Source organism: Bombus flavifrons, chromosome 15, assembly GCF_040668555.2.
Source record: "Bombus flavifrons isolate JBK064 chromosome 15, iyBomFlav1_principal, whole genome shotgun sequence".
NCBI lineage: Eukaryota > Metazoa > Arthropoda > Insecta > Hymenoptera > Apidae > Bombus > Bombus flavifrons.
The window spans coordinates 2,778,170-2,792,633 of NC_138456.1; the positions used below are offsets into that span (position 1 = coordinate 2,778,170).

Here is a 14,464-nt window from a genome sequence, read left to right on the forward strand (position 1 = left end):
TCTTCGTTAAGCCGAGCTAGGCGATTCCATTTTTCGAATCTCCTTTATTAAGGCGACCCACAACCGAGTTTTGGATGTATGTAAATATGCCAAACTTCACGAGCCATTTTCTTCCAAACTACTTATCCAAATTGTATAACTTACGCTCGAACAAAATTTTACCGTTCTATTCAAAAAGTCAGAATTCACGATAAAACATCGACTCATCGGTATTGTCAATTTAATATCAAATTAACTTGTATATTTTAATTCTCGTGGTCTCGAGAAAATTTGTCCACTTGCAGTTCTCATTATCGTAATCAAGTAAAATTTCTTCAATCTTGCTATTTTACCAAGATTTACATCGACATAAAGAAATAACCTTTCTTCCCAATTTTTCAAACGTGAGTTTCTTTAACCCTTGTACAAGTATAATTGCCATTCTTTTATTATATTTATTTCACGAAATGCGAATCAACTTATTCATGAGTCAACTTATTACTGTAGCAAGATTTACGGAGAAAAGCCAGCTCTTTCTCTTATTTTTGAGTTATGACTTGTTCTTTTAACCGCTGACCTATAGTTTTCATTCTTCGAGGAACTTCGTTCACTGTTGCAACACGGGAATTTCATTTGGCGCATTACATCGGCAACTTCGTTTCTTAGCAAGTTTAGCGCATCGATCAGACTGTAGACGTTGGCGTACGTTTCGATCTGAATGTGTAACAAGATAATGGCCATTATGGACTCGTTGTTACGGTTCTCCATTTCCTGGTGACTGCTTCCGGTGTATAGCGATCGTATTCGAGCCGGTTTACAAGGGAAAATAAAAGGGCCTCCTTGCTGCACTATAACGCGGGACAGTTGTTTTATCACCCTTGAAGTTTACATTTGCATTTAAATGAATCGAAAGCCGACGCGGCGACGAGAATAGGATCCGTGCTTTTTTTTCGGCCTTGGTTACCGTGAAAACGGTTGGACCTCCGGATTATTTGAAATTCACCGGTTTGGCCGTGGAAAAACACCGAATTTCATTTTGAGGTTTCGATACCGTTTTTCCGCTAACACCTGTCGGTTTGCTTGCTTCGCAAACTCAATTACGTATCTCGTTATTGCAAAATAATTGCGCGATTTGACGCGTTGCATATCAACGCGATCAGCTCGATTTACACTATTGAAACAGGGACATAACAAAAAGAAATGGAAATAAAACGTAAAGCAAATAAAAGGTACGGCGGAAATTTACAATGAAAATGATACTTTTTTTAATTCGTTCGAATTCAACGACTAAACGAAATTTCTTCTCGCTGTTAAGTACACGGTGGATTTCTATGCGATTCTCAAATTTTATTAATATAACCAAGGAAATGGAACATTGGAATATTATTTAGATTTTTCCGCATTACGTGGATTTTCTGTGTTTTTTGTACTTTGAAATTTTTATTGTAAATCTATAGAAATCCGTAGTGTGCCGTTGAATATTCGCATATTTTAGCCGATTTGTAGAAGATAAATGTTGGCGAAAAATACGTTGTCCGGGTACTTCCGAGAAACAGTATATTTATTTAATTCTGATCCGCTTTCCGGATGTTATTTGGAACAATTTCTATGGCGTTATTTCTAGCGCGACTTTTCTGGTAGCCGAAAGCAAGCCAATTTTTCGATGTTTCCGCGCGAACGAGGATTATCAAGTTTCCAAGTTATATCGAGGCTGGGAAAGTTTGCCGCGCGTATCACCAGATATAGCGAGTAGACTTTTAGCCCGTATCGAACGCATCGTGTGTGGCCTAGTTCGCCGCTAATAAACCGGAGAATGTGTCAGAAATTACGACCCTCGAATATTTTTGAATCGACTTGTCGATGCAGCATGAACTTCCTTCTGTTACTTTACTCGTGCAACTTACTTTTCAAAATCGACTGTGCCAAAATTGGGTCCAACTCCAGTTTGGGTTAAGGTTAGCTTACGACCAGACCTCTCGACCAACGTTTCGATTTTTTCTTTCCTACCCGCGATGCTCGACGACGACACGAGATGCAAGATCGATTTAAAATTTCGAATTTTTTCGTTTCATTCGTCGTCAACCATTATTTGTAAAGGAAAAACAAAACATATATTCCGGTCGTACATCTCTGAGGTGAAAATGGCAAAAGTTCGTAAAAATTGAAACCGATCAATTCAATTCTTGTACACGTGAATTATCGAAAACTCGAAGTTATCTCTGGTTGCCACTGGTCCTATTAGATTCCGTTAAGACGCCGTGTGTGCCACTCGACGCAAATAGCAAAGTGATCATCGATGACGAATGCGACCATACGCAGAATGTTGTTGGGACACGTGTTCCACTGTAATTCCTAGCGCAGAATGCCAAAGCACGGTGTGCGTGGAACAGATACACACCAAATACCATATAATGCCTGACATGCATAGCGCCTACGCAGGCGGACGATGGTTCTGGCTTCCTCGTCTCCTCTCGCCATTCAGCACCACGCATAATCGACCAACAGGAGGTAGGTACCATCCTACACTCTACCTCGGCCCAATTGCATACATTATAGGCCACTGTATCCCAAATCTCTTCTACCCTTCAGCCCTGTCTCGCAGTTACACCTCTCTCCACTTATCTGGTTCTCACAGTATTTCTCTCGGAAGAACAGTCCTTTTGTTTTCTCTAATTTTATGCGTTTCTGTGGAACGTGCGCTTTATCAGTAGCGTACGTGGTTTACTTAGCCAGTTGAGTGTTAGACGAGAACGTTAGTCGAATATAAAACGCTAACACGTAAAATGTAAAATACGAAATAATGGAAGAAATCGAACAACGATGAATGTTTATGAATTCATGAGTATTTTTGTAATTATGTAATAGTGTTTTTCTAATGACATATATTACTGTCGTAGTTTTTCTTATTTCTACAGTTCTCGATGTAATTCTAAACAGGCCTCGAACGCGTTGAGAAATTTCCACATTTAAACTAAACGCGATTATCTAATTTAATCGGAGTAGATCGTCGTAATTATAGTTCCAAATGCATTTTCATATCCAGTAGAATTAATTTCGAGTGGAAAGAACGAGCGTCGGGAGAGGTAGCTTTAAACTTTCGGCTGGCACTGTGTTTGCTCGGGCCACTGTGAATGCAAAACGAAACAGCGAAAGAAGAAAGGGAAACCGAAGCTGTATCCTTGACACGAGACATCCGAATCACGTTCATTCATCGATCGAAAGGTAAAAAATTCAGCGAATCACGTGGACATCCACGACGATTTGCATCGAAGTGGCGTGTTTATCGTAGACGGTTCGTTAAGGAGCGTCACGAGGACAGGATGGATCCTCCGGTTGGAAATCCAGCTGGCCTGCACGGTCATACATAACTCAGGATTTCACGTGCAGCGGTAACAGGACGGTCCGCGGATCGTTGCCACTGTACACGCAGGTCGTGGAACCGAAATGCTGGGGCACGGTTCGCGTACAAATGTTGCGAAACTAGGAGCTGAAGAGTAGAGGGGTGGCGAGGGGAGGAGAAGACTGCGGGGGTTGCTGGCGAAATGCAGACAAATAGGAAAAGAAGAGGACACGGACTGGATGAAGGGAGGCTGGCAGTGGTACGGGCGACAAAACGAAGAGAAGAGGCGGAGGCGAGAGCGCAGCCGGTGCAACGTGATTCTAAAATAAATCTATTGGATTTTGAATTTGAATACGGGACACGAGCGCGGCCGACGTTGTATTACGTACAGGAACACGAATAGAGGCCGTCTAAACAGCTCACAGATATTGCTTTTTGAAACGTACACAGGGCCTGGTGCGCGCTCGATATATGCACGTCGATTGGCGTGCTGAATTTTTTATCTGCAAGGCAAAAGAGCGCGTGGTAATTTCGCTCGATGTACGTGTCGATTGGAAAATATTACAGCTTCGTGTTTGAGTTTGTTGGAAGGTTCATGACATGATTAAGAACGATTGCTATCTTTTTTCGTTGAGAGAAAGAGAGAGAGAGAGAGAGTTACAATTTACAGCTGGCAATGTTTATTTTAGAATCAATTTCACCGATGTCATATAATAACGAGATTTATCGCCTGTCGAGCTATACATGACGTTTCAAACGTCAATTGTGTAAATAGAAATTTGGAAATGAAATTTTTTTAAGGAAACAGTTGAGCACTAGGACACGTTCATAGGGCAAAAATCTCATATCTAGTGGTGGATACGGTTTGTGTTTTCTTAAAGGACGACAAGGAACGTATAATTTTCATTTGTAATTTCGTCGCTGGATCAAAGTCGGTCAGAAGCAAGCAAATGGCCGGATACTTTCTAGAGCTATATATATATATATGAAATCGAAGCGGAGTATCGGTTTTCGAAGGAAGAACTCGGTGTTCTCCACGAATTTTATACGACCCTCGAGGCGTTCTCCAGCGTCTCATCGTCAAAGGATCGCCTGTAATGAGGCCTGCCCCGAGCACTGTCCTGTTTCTCGAAATCCTCTTAATTCGCGCCGGAATAGTCATTTCCAACGGTTCCCTTCAGGTACTTGCTCCAGTTTCACAACTGCGAATATCTCGATCGCTTCCTCCTTCTCGTTTCATTATCCGTTTATATTTTTCGCTCTATTCTCAATAGTTTCGTGGCGCGGACTTTTATTTGCCAACGCTATCTACGGTGCATCGAATAATTTCGTAGACGTTGGTCTAAAAAAAGTTTCGTCCTTATGATACGTAGACGGGGAGAATCGAAGAAAGTTTCGGGATTAAAAAGAAGCGCGACGAACGGTGCTCGGGGCGATATTAGTTAAAGGAATTTCAAGGGACTGTATTTACGATATCGCCGCGTGATTGCGAGGGAAGCAGCCATCGCGGTAAGCTGTTTGGTCTACCCTTCTGGACGATACGAAGCAGCTGCCGTTGAAATGCACGCGGAGACCAGCCAGCGGTTCTCAGCTCTCTCGAATATACCTCGTCGAATACTAATGCGAGGTTTGAAATTCGTTCTGCTTTCCGTGCACGAGCCCGAACGAGTCCTCCCCGCGGTCCTTTTACTCGTTTTCCAATTGAAATTACGAGCCCTCGATGAGCGTGATGTCCGATTCCACGGCTGTACAGCCTGATCCAACATTGGCTGACTTTCCAACCACAGTGCGTCTTTATACGAACGTGGATGCGATGGTTTCAGAATTCGTTTAATGCCGTTGTTAATGGCCGTGTGTTTTTGAGGCTGATTCGAGGATTTCATTTGTAGGTTTTAGACGTCGTTGGAATACACAGTACGGTAAGCAATTTTGCACGTTTGTTTTATCAAATATGATCTCATATTCTTGAATTGATATACGAAAATAACAGCTTAGATTGGATTCTTTTTGTTGGTGTTTTTCTTGCATTCGCGTGTCTTAAGTGCGAATTGTAGATTCAATTATAGGTTAGATAAAAATCATGAAATAAGCAAGTAGGTTAGGTTAGGATTGTTCTCCTGGCGTCTTGTATTTGCGTAGCTTAAGAGTATACCGAGAATTTAATTACAGATTGGAGGACAATCGTGAAATAGACAAGTAGGTTAGGTTAGAATTCTTTTATTGGTGTCTTGTGACTACGTAGCTTAAAAGTAACTCGAGGATTTAATTATAAGGTAGATAAGAATCGTCAAATAAGCAAGTAGGTTAGGTTAGAATTCTTTTATTGCTGTCTTGTATTTGTGTAGTTTAAGAGACAATTTGAGGATTTAATTATAGGTTTGATAGATATCATCAAGCAAATAAGTAGGTTAGGTTAGAATACTTTTTATTTGTCTCTCGTATCTGTACGTTTTGAGAATGAACCGAAGATTGGATTACAGGTTATGTAAATGTCATCAAATAAATATCAGTGTAATCAGTTTTGTACTTTCGCTGCTAAATATAATTTGATGCTTTTGAGTTGGTATGTGAAGATGATAAGTCAGATTAGAAACGAGGTGCTTAACAAGGCGATTTCTTTTTCTCGGTCTTTTGATACTAAAAGGGGGGCGGGAAGTTGGAGTAATGGGAGTGGGCGCGGTATTACCGGTACGCAATTAATCATAGTGATTAATGCCATCCTGTGCAGCAATTAATGCGTGTAATTAATGACAAATGTTATTATTATCGCCGAGTCACTCGGAGTGAACGATCAGACGTAGTTAAGTGAGCCTCCTCACGAGCGAACGAGGAAACTCATCGATTAATTCGATACGTAAACTCGACCCACAGATCGACAATATCACATTGCATTAATCTTTCAATTTCCATAACTCAGATTGTTCATTTCTATCTTTATTGATACGATCGAACATGACATCTTTACACGTATTATATCCTCTAGATCCAAATGGCTATTCGTGCTTCGTACTAATCTTCTACTAAACGTATGTTTGCAATAAATGTTTCATCATTTCTGTATACATTTCCATATTGGCTCTAAATTTCGCCGATATAACCACGACAGTCGTGTTCCATTACAATCCTAATGACATCTTCGAATGTTTCATGTAACGCGCGTAACATATAGATACGAAATCTTTTTTTATGTAAATATTCAATTACTTTGATCAGCGTAACAACGAAGATGATGTACCATTACGGTGCTAATGACATTTTCAAACAATTTCTCGCAACGCGTACAAGATAGATACGAAATCCGTTTTATGCTAAGTATTCAACTACTTTCGTGAATCGATGGTATCGGAATATTAGGAAAATCGGTACGAGCGAGAGGCCCCCTGTATCAGATGAATCGCATAAATAAATTAATCGAAGAACGTCGATCATACGTGGCAATCAGCGATCGAAACGCGGCCTCTTTGGTTCGCGGTACATAAACGCGCGCGCGTCAGCTGGAAAAATAATACTAATTGGAGCGAGGGAGGCGCACAATGGCTGTCTAATGAATTTCCGGTTGCGAGTGTACACGCGTAGACAAGTTTGCTGATTATTGGAATTTTCCATGCGCAGGTTAGCGCCGACAGACAGACAGGGAGGAATAGGGTAAACGAACATAAAAAAGGAGGAGGATAAAAGGATAGGTAGAGCGAGAAAGAGGGTGGCACACGACTGAACACGAATAGAAAGGTTGCCTCGTGGCAAAAAGGAAAGCTACGAAAGAGAATATTGCTGTGCCACCATCCGGTCCTTGCATCATTAGAGGATACTCCGCTTGCATGATACCATGTCACGTTGCTCGCCGCATAATGTGTACCTTCTGCGTGGAGTTTTATCTTGCGACGTGTATCGCGCGCATTTAATGAAGTCACGCCGACAAGTTTCAAACACCCATGGCGGAAAATCGGTCTCGTGCCGCGATCTCTGCTCGTTAACGCCGTGTGCCATCCCCTTGGTTGCTCGTATTTTTCTTTCTTCGCTTCCCTACAGCACCCTGCTCCGTGTTTTCTTTCGTCTTTTTTTTCTGGAATAAGAAAAAGTATTTATCGGAGGTTTACCGTAAAAAGAGCTGTTTGACACGGTTTCTTATGGTAGTCTGCGTGATAGATCGGTTTAGAGATGTTTCGTATAGCGTAGTTTCAGATCTCGTTTTTTAGGCTTTTGAAAAATGTAGAGATTATTGGTACCTTGTTAATGGACTATAGATATTAGGTCTTTCTTTCGCAAACGTGTTTTTTTATAAGAGTGCAGCTTTATACAAACGTGAAGCCAAGTCTGTGAAATGTCGCGGTGTTTATCTCAACAGAACAAAATGGATCGTACGTAATTCGACAAAATAATGTCAAAGAAAAAACGTAGTACGTTTATTATTTCCTCATAAAACGAAAGAAACTTTTCAGACAACCTAATACTTATGCTAATTCATATTCTTAGGAATATGATTAAAAACATGGAACTTGGGTAGGAGAATATTTGCATTGTTCTATCTAGTAAATTTTAACTAGCGCTATATCTTGAGATTCTCCGTAAATTTGTTGGTGGTCTACTAGCGAGAAATTGCCAAAATTCTCGAATAAAGCGCTAACTTGAGCAACTAACTGAACGCCAATTTTTTGGATATTAAAATAAATGGAACAGGTCGAAGTAAAGAATTCGTCATCGCTTGCTGGTACTTTCGTCTTTTAAGCACGAGAATCGAGGCTTACTTTTGCGTGAAACTGTACGGCGGAGGGGGAGGAGGGGCAGAAAATCGCGCGTTATTTTGTAGCAGCGGAACGATAAACGTCGGATGTCGTTATAATGCAGCATAGTCGGTTATCAACGCATACTCCCCCGACACGATGTTTACACAATGCGTCGTCGTGCTTTTTGCACGTCCAATAAATGTTGCCGTGTGCCCGGCATTAATCATAACGCCGATCAAATTGCAATAAACGCTGGGGAAATAAAAAAGACGTCGACACATAGCGTTCTATCGTACGAATCCAATAACTTGGATCGCTAAAATCTCATTTGCATCCAACGGTATGATACATTTACAATTATTACGATTTTATTAAAAAAAAAAAGTAAAAAGAAAAAAAAGCAGCGTGCCAAGTTAATTTACCAGCGTCCAAATTTTGCGCTATACGTGTATTCACGAATTCAAATCAATTTCAATATAAAAGTTTTACTTCGTTGCATTTGATTACTACCCATACTAATTCGTGAAAATGTTCGATCGCTTTAAGCGTCGTTCAGATTCTCCTCGTGTTCTCGGATTGACATAATTCTTTTCTATTGTATCTTACTGAAACGACATTTTCTAATCCTCTTTATTTCCGATTATTAGGTTGTCCGAAATGTTTCTTTCGTTTTATAAGGAAATAATGGACGTACAATGTTTTTTGTTTTATATTACTTTATTGAATTATGCAACATAAAAATAGAAATAGAACGAAATGGATCATACCTAATTCAATAAAATAATATAAAACAGAAATTGTTGTTCGTCTATTATCACCTTATGAAACGAAAGAAACTTTTCGGACAACCTAATACATCTCAGAACGCGCGAATGAACGTATCATTCTGTTTGCAGAAAAAGATGCAATATCATAATGATTACATAATCGGTACAAACTTGTACGTTCTAAATTCATCTTCTAAATAACGTTTAGAACGCTTTTATTCCTCAATTCGCACGATCCAGATATCGTTCACGATCCACTTTTGATTCACCAGGGAACACTTGTTCCTTCTACGAAGTCCAAAGGATAGTGTCCCTTAGACGTTTTCAAAGGTATCCATTAAGCGTGGAACAGCTACATGACGAGCAGGGAGGCTATAAAGCTTCGTGTACCTGGTTCTCAACCGATGACCATGAAGATTTAACACTTCTGGTCATCGCAAAGAAGTGCCGTCTTATTTATTCAACGCACATCCACTTCATAGAATCGGATCACATAGCTTTTGTTCAAAGTCAATTCTAATCTGGTCACGTTGCCCTGTAAAATCGGTTGCAAATGATACGAGTAATCACCCTTTTTTTTTTTTTACTTTTTGTGGTCGCCTGAACGAAAGAAACGTCCGTCAGGTGGATTGGAACCGTTTTATATTCCGTTTTACGATTTTGCAATTGTAGGACGAATGATCGGAGAGCAAAAGGAGAATTTCGATGGAATAGGTTTTATACTAGCAATTTGTGTGTGATTTCGTGGATCGTTGATGGGATTAGGGATGGCGGAAGCAGCGATTGGATCGTACGAGGGCCATTTTGTCGGTTGAAACTTCCATAGAGGAATTTGTGTTTGTAAGCGAGGTAGAAGAGGTTGGATTCTCGGTTTACTCGCATCCTCAAGTCTTGTGACCGTGTCGTAGATTGGAAGTGCATTGGAGAAGAAATCTCGAGGCGAATCTGTGATCGTCACACTGCTTAAAATAATTAGAGGATTTCTTTCCTGTCTATTTCATCTTTATATCCACCCATTGTGTTCGTATATTCGCTCTAAATGATTGTATCACAGTATATGCTTATCACGACAGAGTAGGCAATTTTCATAAACGCTTCTTGGGTCTGTACGTTTGTCTTCAACGATCGTATCGTAGTCAATCTTCGTCGCAGCAAGTGTTCTTCCATTTGCAACGATATCCATAGAAATAAAACTCTTTATCCATGTCCGATTGGATGAAAAGATTGTGAGAAATTCCTTGTTCAACATAATCGAACATCGTCGTACTACAATTAGTTTATTAACAATAAACTGATTAAACAGATGTTGATTAAACAGGAAACGACAGTTGTTTAACGTGAACTAATCACAATAACGTATTATAATTAAGACAGCTAGATAGTTAACACGAAGCTATTTCTACCAAAACCAGTCAAAATGACTGGTCTTTAAACAATACGTGATAATGGAATATTTGTATATTTATTGATTTATTGCTTTCTTACAGAAGCAATTCCATGTTATGTAGTACATTTTTGGTACTATTAATCCATCTAGAGCCATCATCCCTAAACGAGGGTTCACACATTTATAAAATTGTAGAACCAGTCGATTTGACTGGTGTGGTAATTCTAGTGTTAATTCGCAATTCTCTTCATCACAGATGCAACGCTCTTTCTCGCGTGGACCATACTCTCTCGACAACGCTAGCAACACTATCTCCCTGACTTCTCGCTTCACACTCTCTGGTTTCTCCACTGACAGTGTTCATAGTTCGCCCGATATCTCTTAGGCCTTTCGTCCACGATACCACACTACATACAACGTGATAAATGTAGGAACAAGGCGATTGAATTTCACGATTGAATTTCATTTCTCTGACGCGAAAAATCGCGATATACGTAAAAGATTCGTAGGAAATTACATCCTCGCCCCGACGAGTAATTATATCGAAGACAACGATCGATTATTCGTACGCGTCACGGCGGAAAAAGTGAAAGCTGGAACGAAACGTGACGAAGAGGAAGAAATAAGCATTTTGCTCGGACTCTTCGAACGAGACGGATCATTTCGAAGCGTAACAGCTGCATCGTGGTAAAAAAAACACTGTCTCATTAATTCACCGCGGGTCGGCCGATTAATTAATCATTACGTTTGCGGGACGTCGAATGAATGAGCCAGCTAGATTGAAAACGTGCTCCAGCCAGCACGTAACTGCAATGAACTATGGGAAACGGATGACCGATCAATTACCGCGGAAACCCTTTGACGGTGGCCACAAAGAACAGCAGACTCGACGCCGCGCCGCGACCCTGGTCGAGGGTGGACGACAAGAAGCCCGTAGCAAAATTCCACCATGGACCCGTCCCCATTAAAATGTCAACGCGATCGAGCGTAACACAAACTGGTCCTGCGCATCGATTTCACCTGAACTCGAATTCTCTTCGTCCCCTTCTTCTCCTGTCCTTTCCTTTTCACTTTTATTTTTCATTCATACCGATTCCCTTTCTTTCATGTTGCTTTCATCTTCGTTCTGCTATCTATGATGCTTCTTATTCTCCTAGCTTTCGGCTCTACCAATTCTTCGTTTTTGTTCGTTCGTATATTTTGTTCTATTCATCGTTCCTCTGCCTCTACCTTTGATCCTTCCGTGATTTTCAACGACATCAATTTTTCATTCTTTTTAATCTTCTCCTCTTTTCATTTTTTCCGATTCTTCTTTTCTCTCATCTTTCATCTTCTCGTTGTCCCGATGCTACCTAACTTTCACTATATTTCAATTATAACGCAGCAATTATTTTTTTCTATTTCACTTTCTCAGTCTTCATCATCATCGCCTTTCCCTGTTTCACGACGATGCCTTTCTTGCTTCTCCTTTTTCCTCCTTCGTCCATCCTTGCTTCGAACCTCGTTGTTTCTGTATCCTACAATCACGCTAATCGATCCTCCCTCTTCTTTGTCGCGTTCCTTCCATTTCTTCTTCGTCTTCCCTCTATTATCTCGCTCTTTCGTTTTTCCGATATCGGTAATATTCGATCGGAATTATTTACGAACCGGTGTTTCCACCGCCGAAGCTCCGGCGTTGAATAGTCGTTTCACCGATGAATTATACACGGGCTAAATGAGATTACGTATAATTTCTGGCGTACTTTGATTCAGTCCCGACGAATTCCACTTCATTCGGCTGCCTGGCCATTTGCGTTGGGTAACGTTCGAGGAGCTCGACCGTTCCGCAACACCGAGCCAATTATACGAAGCCTTGGTCGAGTTACTGTTACTTCGCGAGTTCAATGGATTTCAACGATGTTTCATCTTTCGCACACATCCTTGCATCCCACGAGTATACTCCGCTAGCATTACACGCTTGATTGCAATTGACGATGAGATAATGTAGCGCGCAACGTACCTTTTATCTTCCATCAAAGCTTGTCGCAAATTGTCATCATAGACTTGCAGCTGATTTGCTTAAACATCTAATATAAAAGATGAGTTTCTTCCTCGCTGGCAAGACCTTCTGTCGACAATTCCATTATATCTTCCGTGGACCTTGACTTCCAACTGACACGTTGCAGACGGAATGAATAAAAGGAGAACGCGGTAGATGTAATCGACGAGTGGAATGCCGATAATGAGAACTTTTCAACCTCATCGTCGAAAAGTTTGCCAGAGCCTTTCGCTTGCATTCTCATCTTTTTACCACCGCGCTGGACGACTTGTAAATTCTTTCCGAAAGAGTATTCAGTGTGCGAGTTCGAATTCTTACGCGTTCGTAAGAAATTCGAAGGGCGACTAGCGCGCGCATAATACGCGAAAGGGAAATACAAAATACGTAGTATCTGTTTGTTACCATAATATCTTCTCATTTCTTCAAGTGTATTCGCCGAGATAGAAATTTACGTAAACGAAGAAGAGTGGTTGTAGAAAACACTGTAAGTGCTAAGAAACAAGGTTTTCAGCGTCAGGGGAAAGACGCCTTACGCGTTGATGTAGCGTAACCCAAATTCCTGAAAAGGAAAAGTGTATCTATAGAAAACTTCGTATACGCCGTCTCTGGGTTGTAAAGGAAACTAAACGTTCCATTCATTTAGATAGATATCATTCGTTTAAATAGACAGTTCGTTTCTTCGATGGACTATAACGTGGCCCAATGCGAGAAAAGTGATCCTGGCTTGAAAAGCGCTGGTAGAAAACATTGCAAGTGCCGAGAAACAGGTTTTTCAAGAGGAAAGGGAAACTTGTGCGTTAACGTAGTTGAAATTAAAGAAAAACTAAACTGTATTTGTAAAGAATCCTGAATGTGTTTAATCGTAAAGAGAATTCGATATTTCATTCGTTTCAGACAGCTGGCGTTCTTCGAAATAGATAAAAGCCAAGAAACGAGCAATCAACATTTAACAGAGTATATTTTTATGTGCTAGACTAGGTAGTAGTGATACTTGTATGCGAATGTCAGTGTGTGGAAGTATGTATGTGCGCGACGTCTCGAAAACAAAGGAATGTAAGCTGTTCAGTTAACAGACTGGTATGGAAGAAGGCGAGACGCGTGCAAGTGTGTATCGATGAATATCTTTGAAATCGTTTATCGAATAAATATATAACTATCCTAATATAAATTCTAAGTGTTAATTTAGTGTTCCTATACCATTATTTCGGCAATTAAGATCCAAAATTCTCAACAATTAATAACAATATTTTCTAATTTTCTCTGGAAATATTCTCAGCCTATGAGTAACACGTTCGATAACGTATCGACGATTAAACGATCCAAGAGACATCAAGAAGTTGTTGAACTAATCTTAGAATGGATCGATCTTCATTCACTCCCAAGATGTTCTCGGCGAAGGACACTGTTTGCCGAAGCCAATCTATCTCGAAGACGAGATCTCGATTCTCGTTTCGCTGATTCCATCTTCTACCGACGTTCTTGCTAATTATGTTCGCGCATGCTGGCATAGTTCTGTCTCGCAGTTTCCTCCTTAGCCCTCTGCTGGGCTGAATTATCGCGCAGACGTTTCAATCACGCCAGTCAATCAAACATCCGCGGCCTTACGTACTATTTACATTATTAGGCGTAGTCGATTTCGCGATTCGGTAGCTGGAGTTTGTAATTAGAACTAGGCAACGAGGCGTTTAAGTGGTAGGAATGGAACAAAGTCATTGGAACAAATGAAAGACGCTGTATATAAAGTTTGGAAATAATCGGGCACCGACCGCGACACAATTACGATTTTTCGTGTTCCTTCGCTCGTTTCGACCGCTTCGTACATATTTTATCGTTGAAGAAGGAATTTAATCGCGAAAATTTGAAGCCAACCGTGAAAAATCTCTCGTATTTCTATGTGAAATTCCGAGATAACTTTGCTTAGGTTTTTTCCGCTTAGATGATTTATTAACGCGGAGTGTGTAAAGAGGGGGAACAAAATGAAAAGAAACATCGGCTTTTAAACATTTTCTTCTTTAGGGAGAACCCGTAATAAATAATTAATTTTCAAAATTTTGAGCTTCCAACCGCGAACGAATTTTCCGAGCAAGAAAGCTACTTCAAGCTGCTTTCGCATCGCCGGAAAAATCTGAACTTTTGCTGTATCGGCTTAAATTGGCACTCGTAGGGATATCTAGTATGTGTCACCTTTTGTTCGAACGATAAAAAATGTTCGTACTCGCTTAAGCGTCA

General features: G+C 40.5%; 1 protein-coding gene across 7 annotated transcripts in view; it reads left to right on the forward strand.

The window, feature by feature from the left end:
- The window catches only part of LOC138187694 (venom dipeptidyl peptidase 4), a 301,114-nt gene that overhangs the window by 88,689 nt on the left and 197,961 nt on the right, over positions 1-14,464 (forward strand). The window lies entirely within an intron of this gene.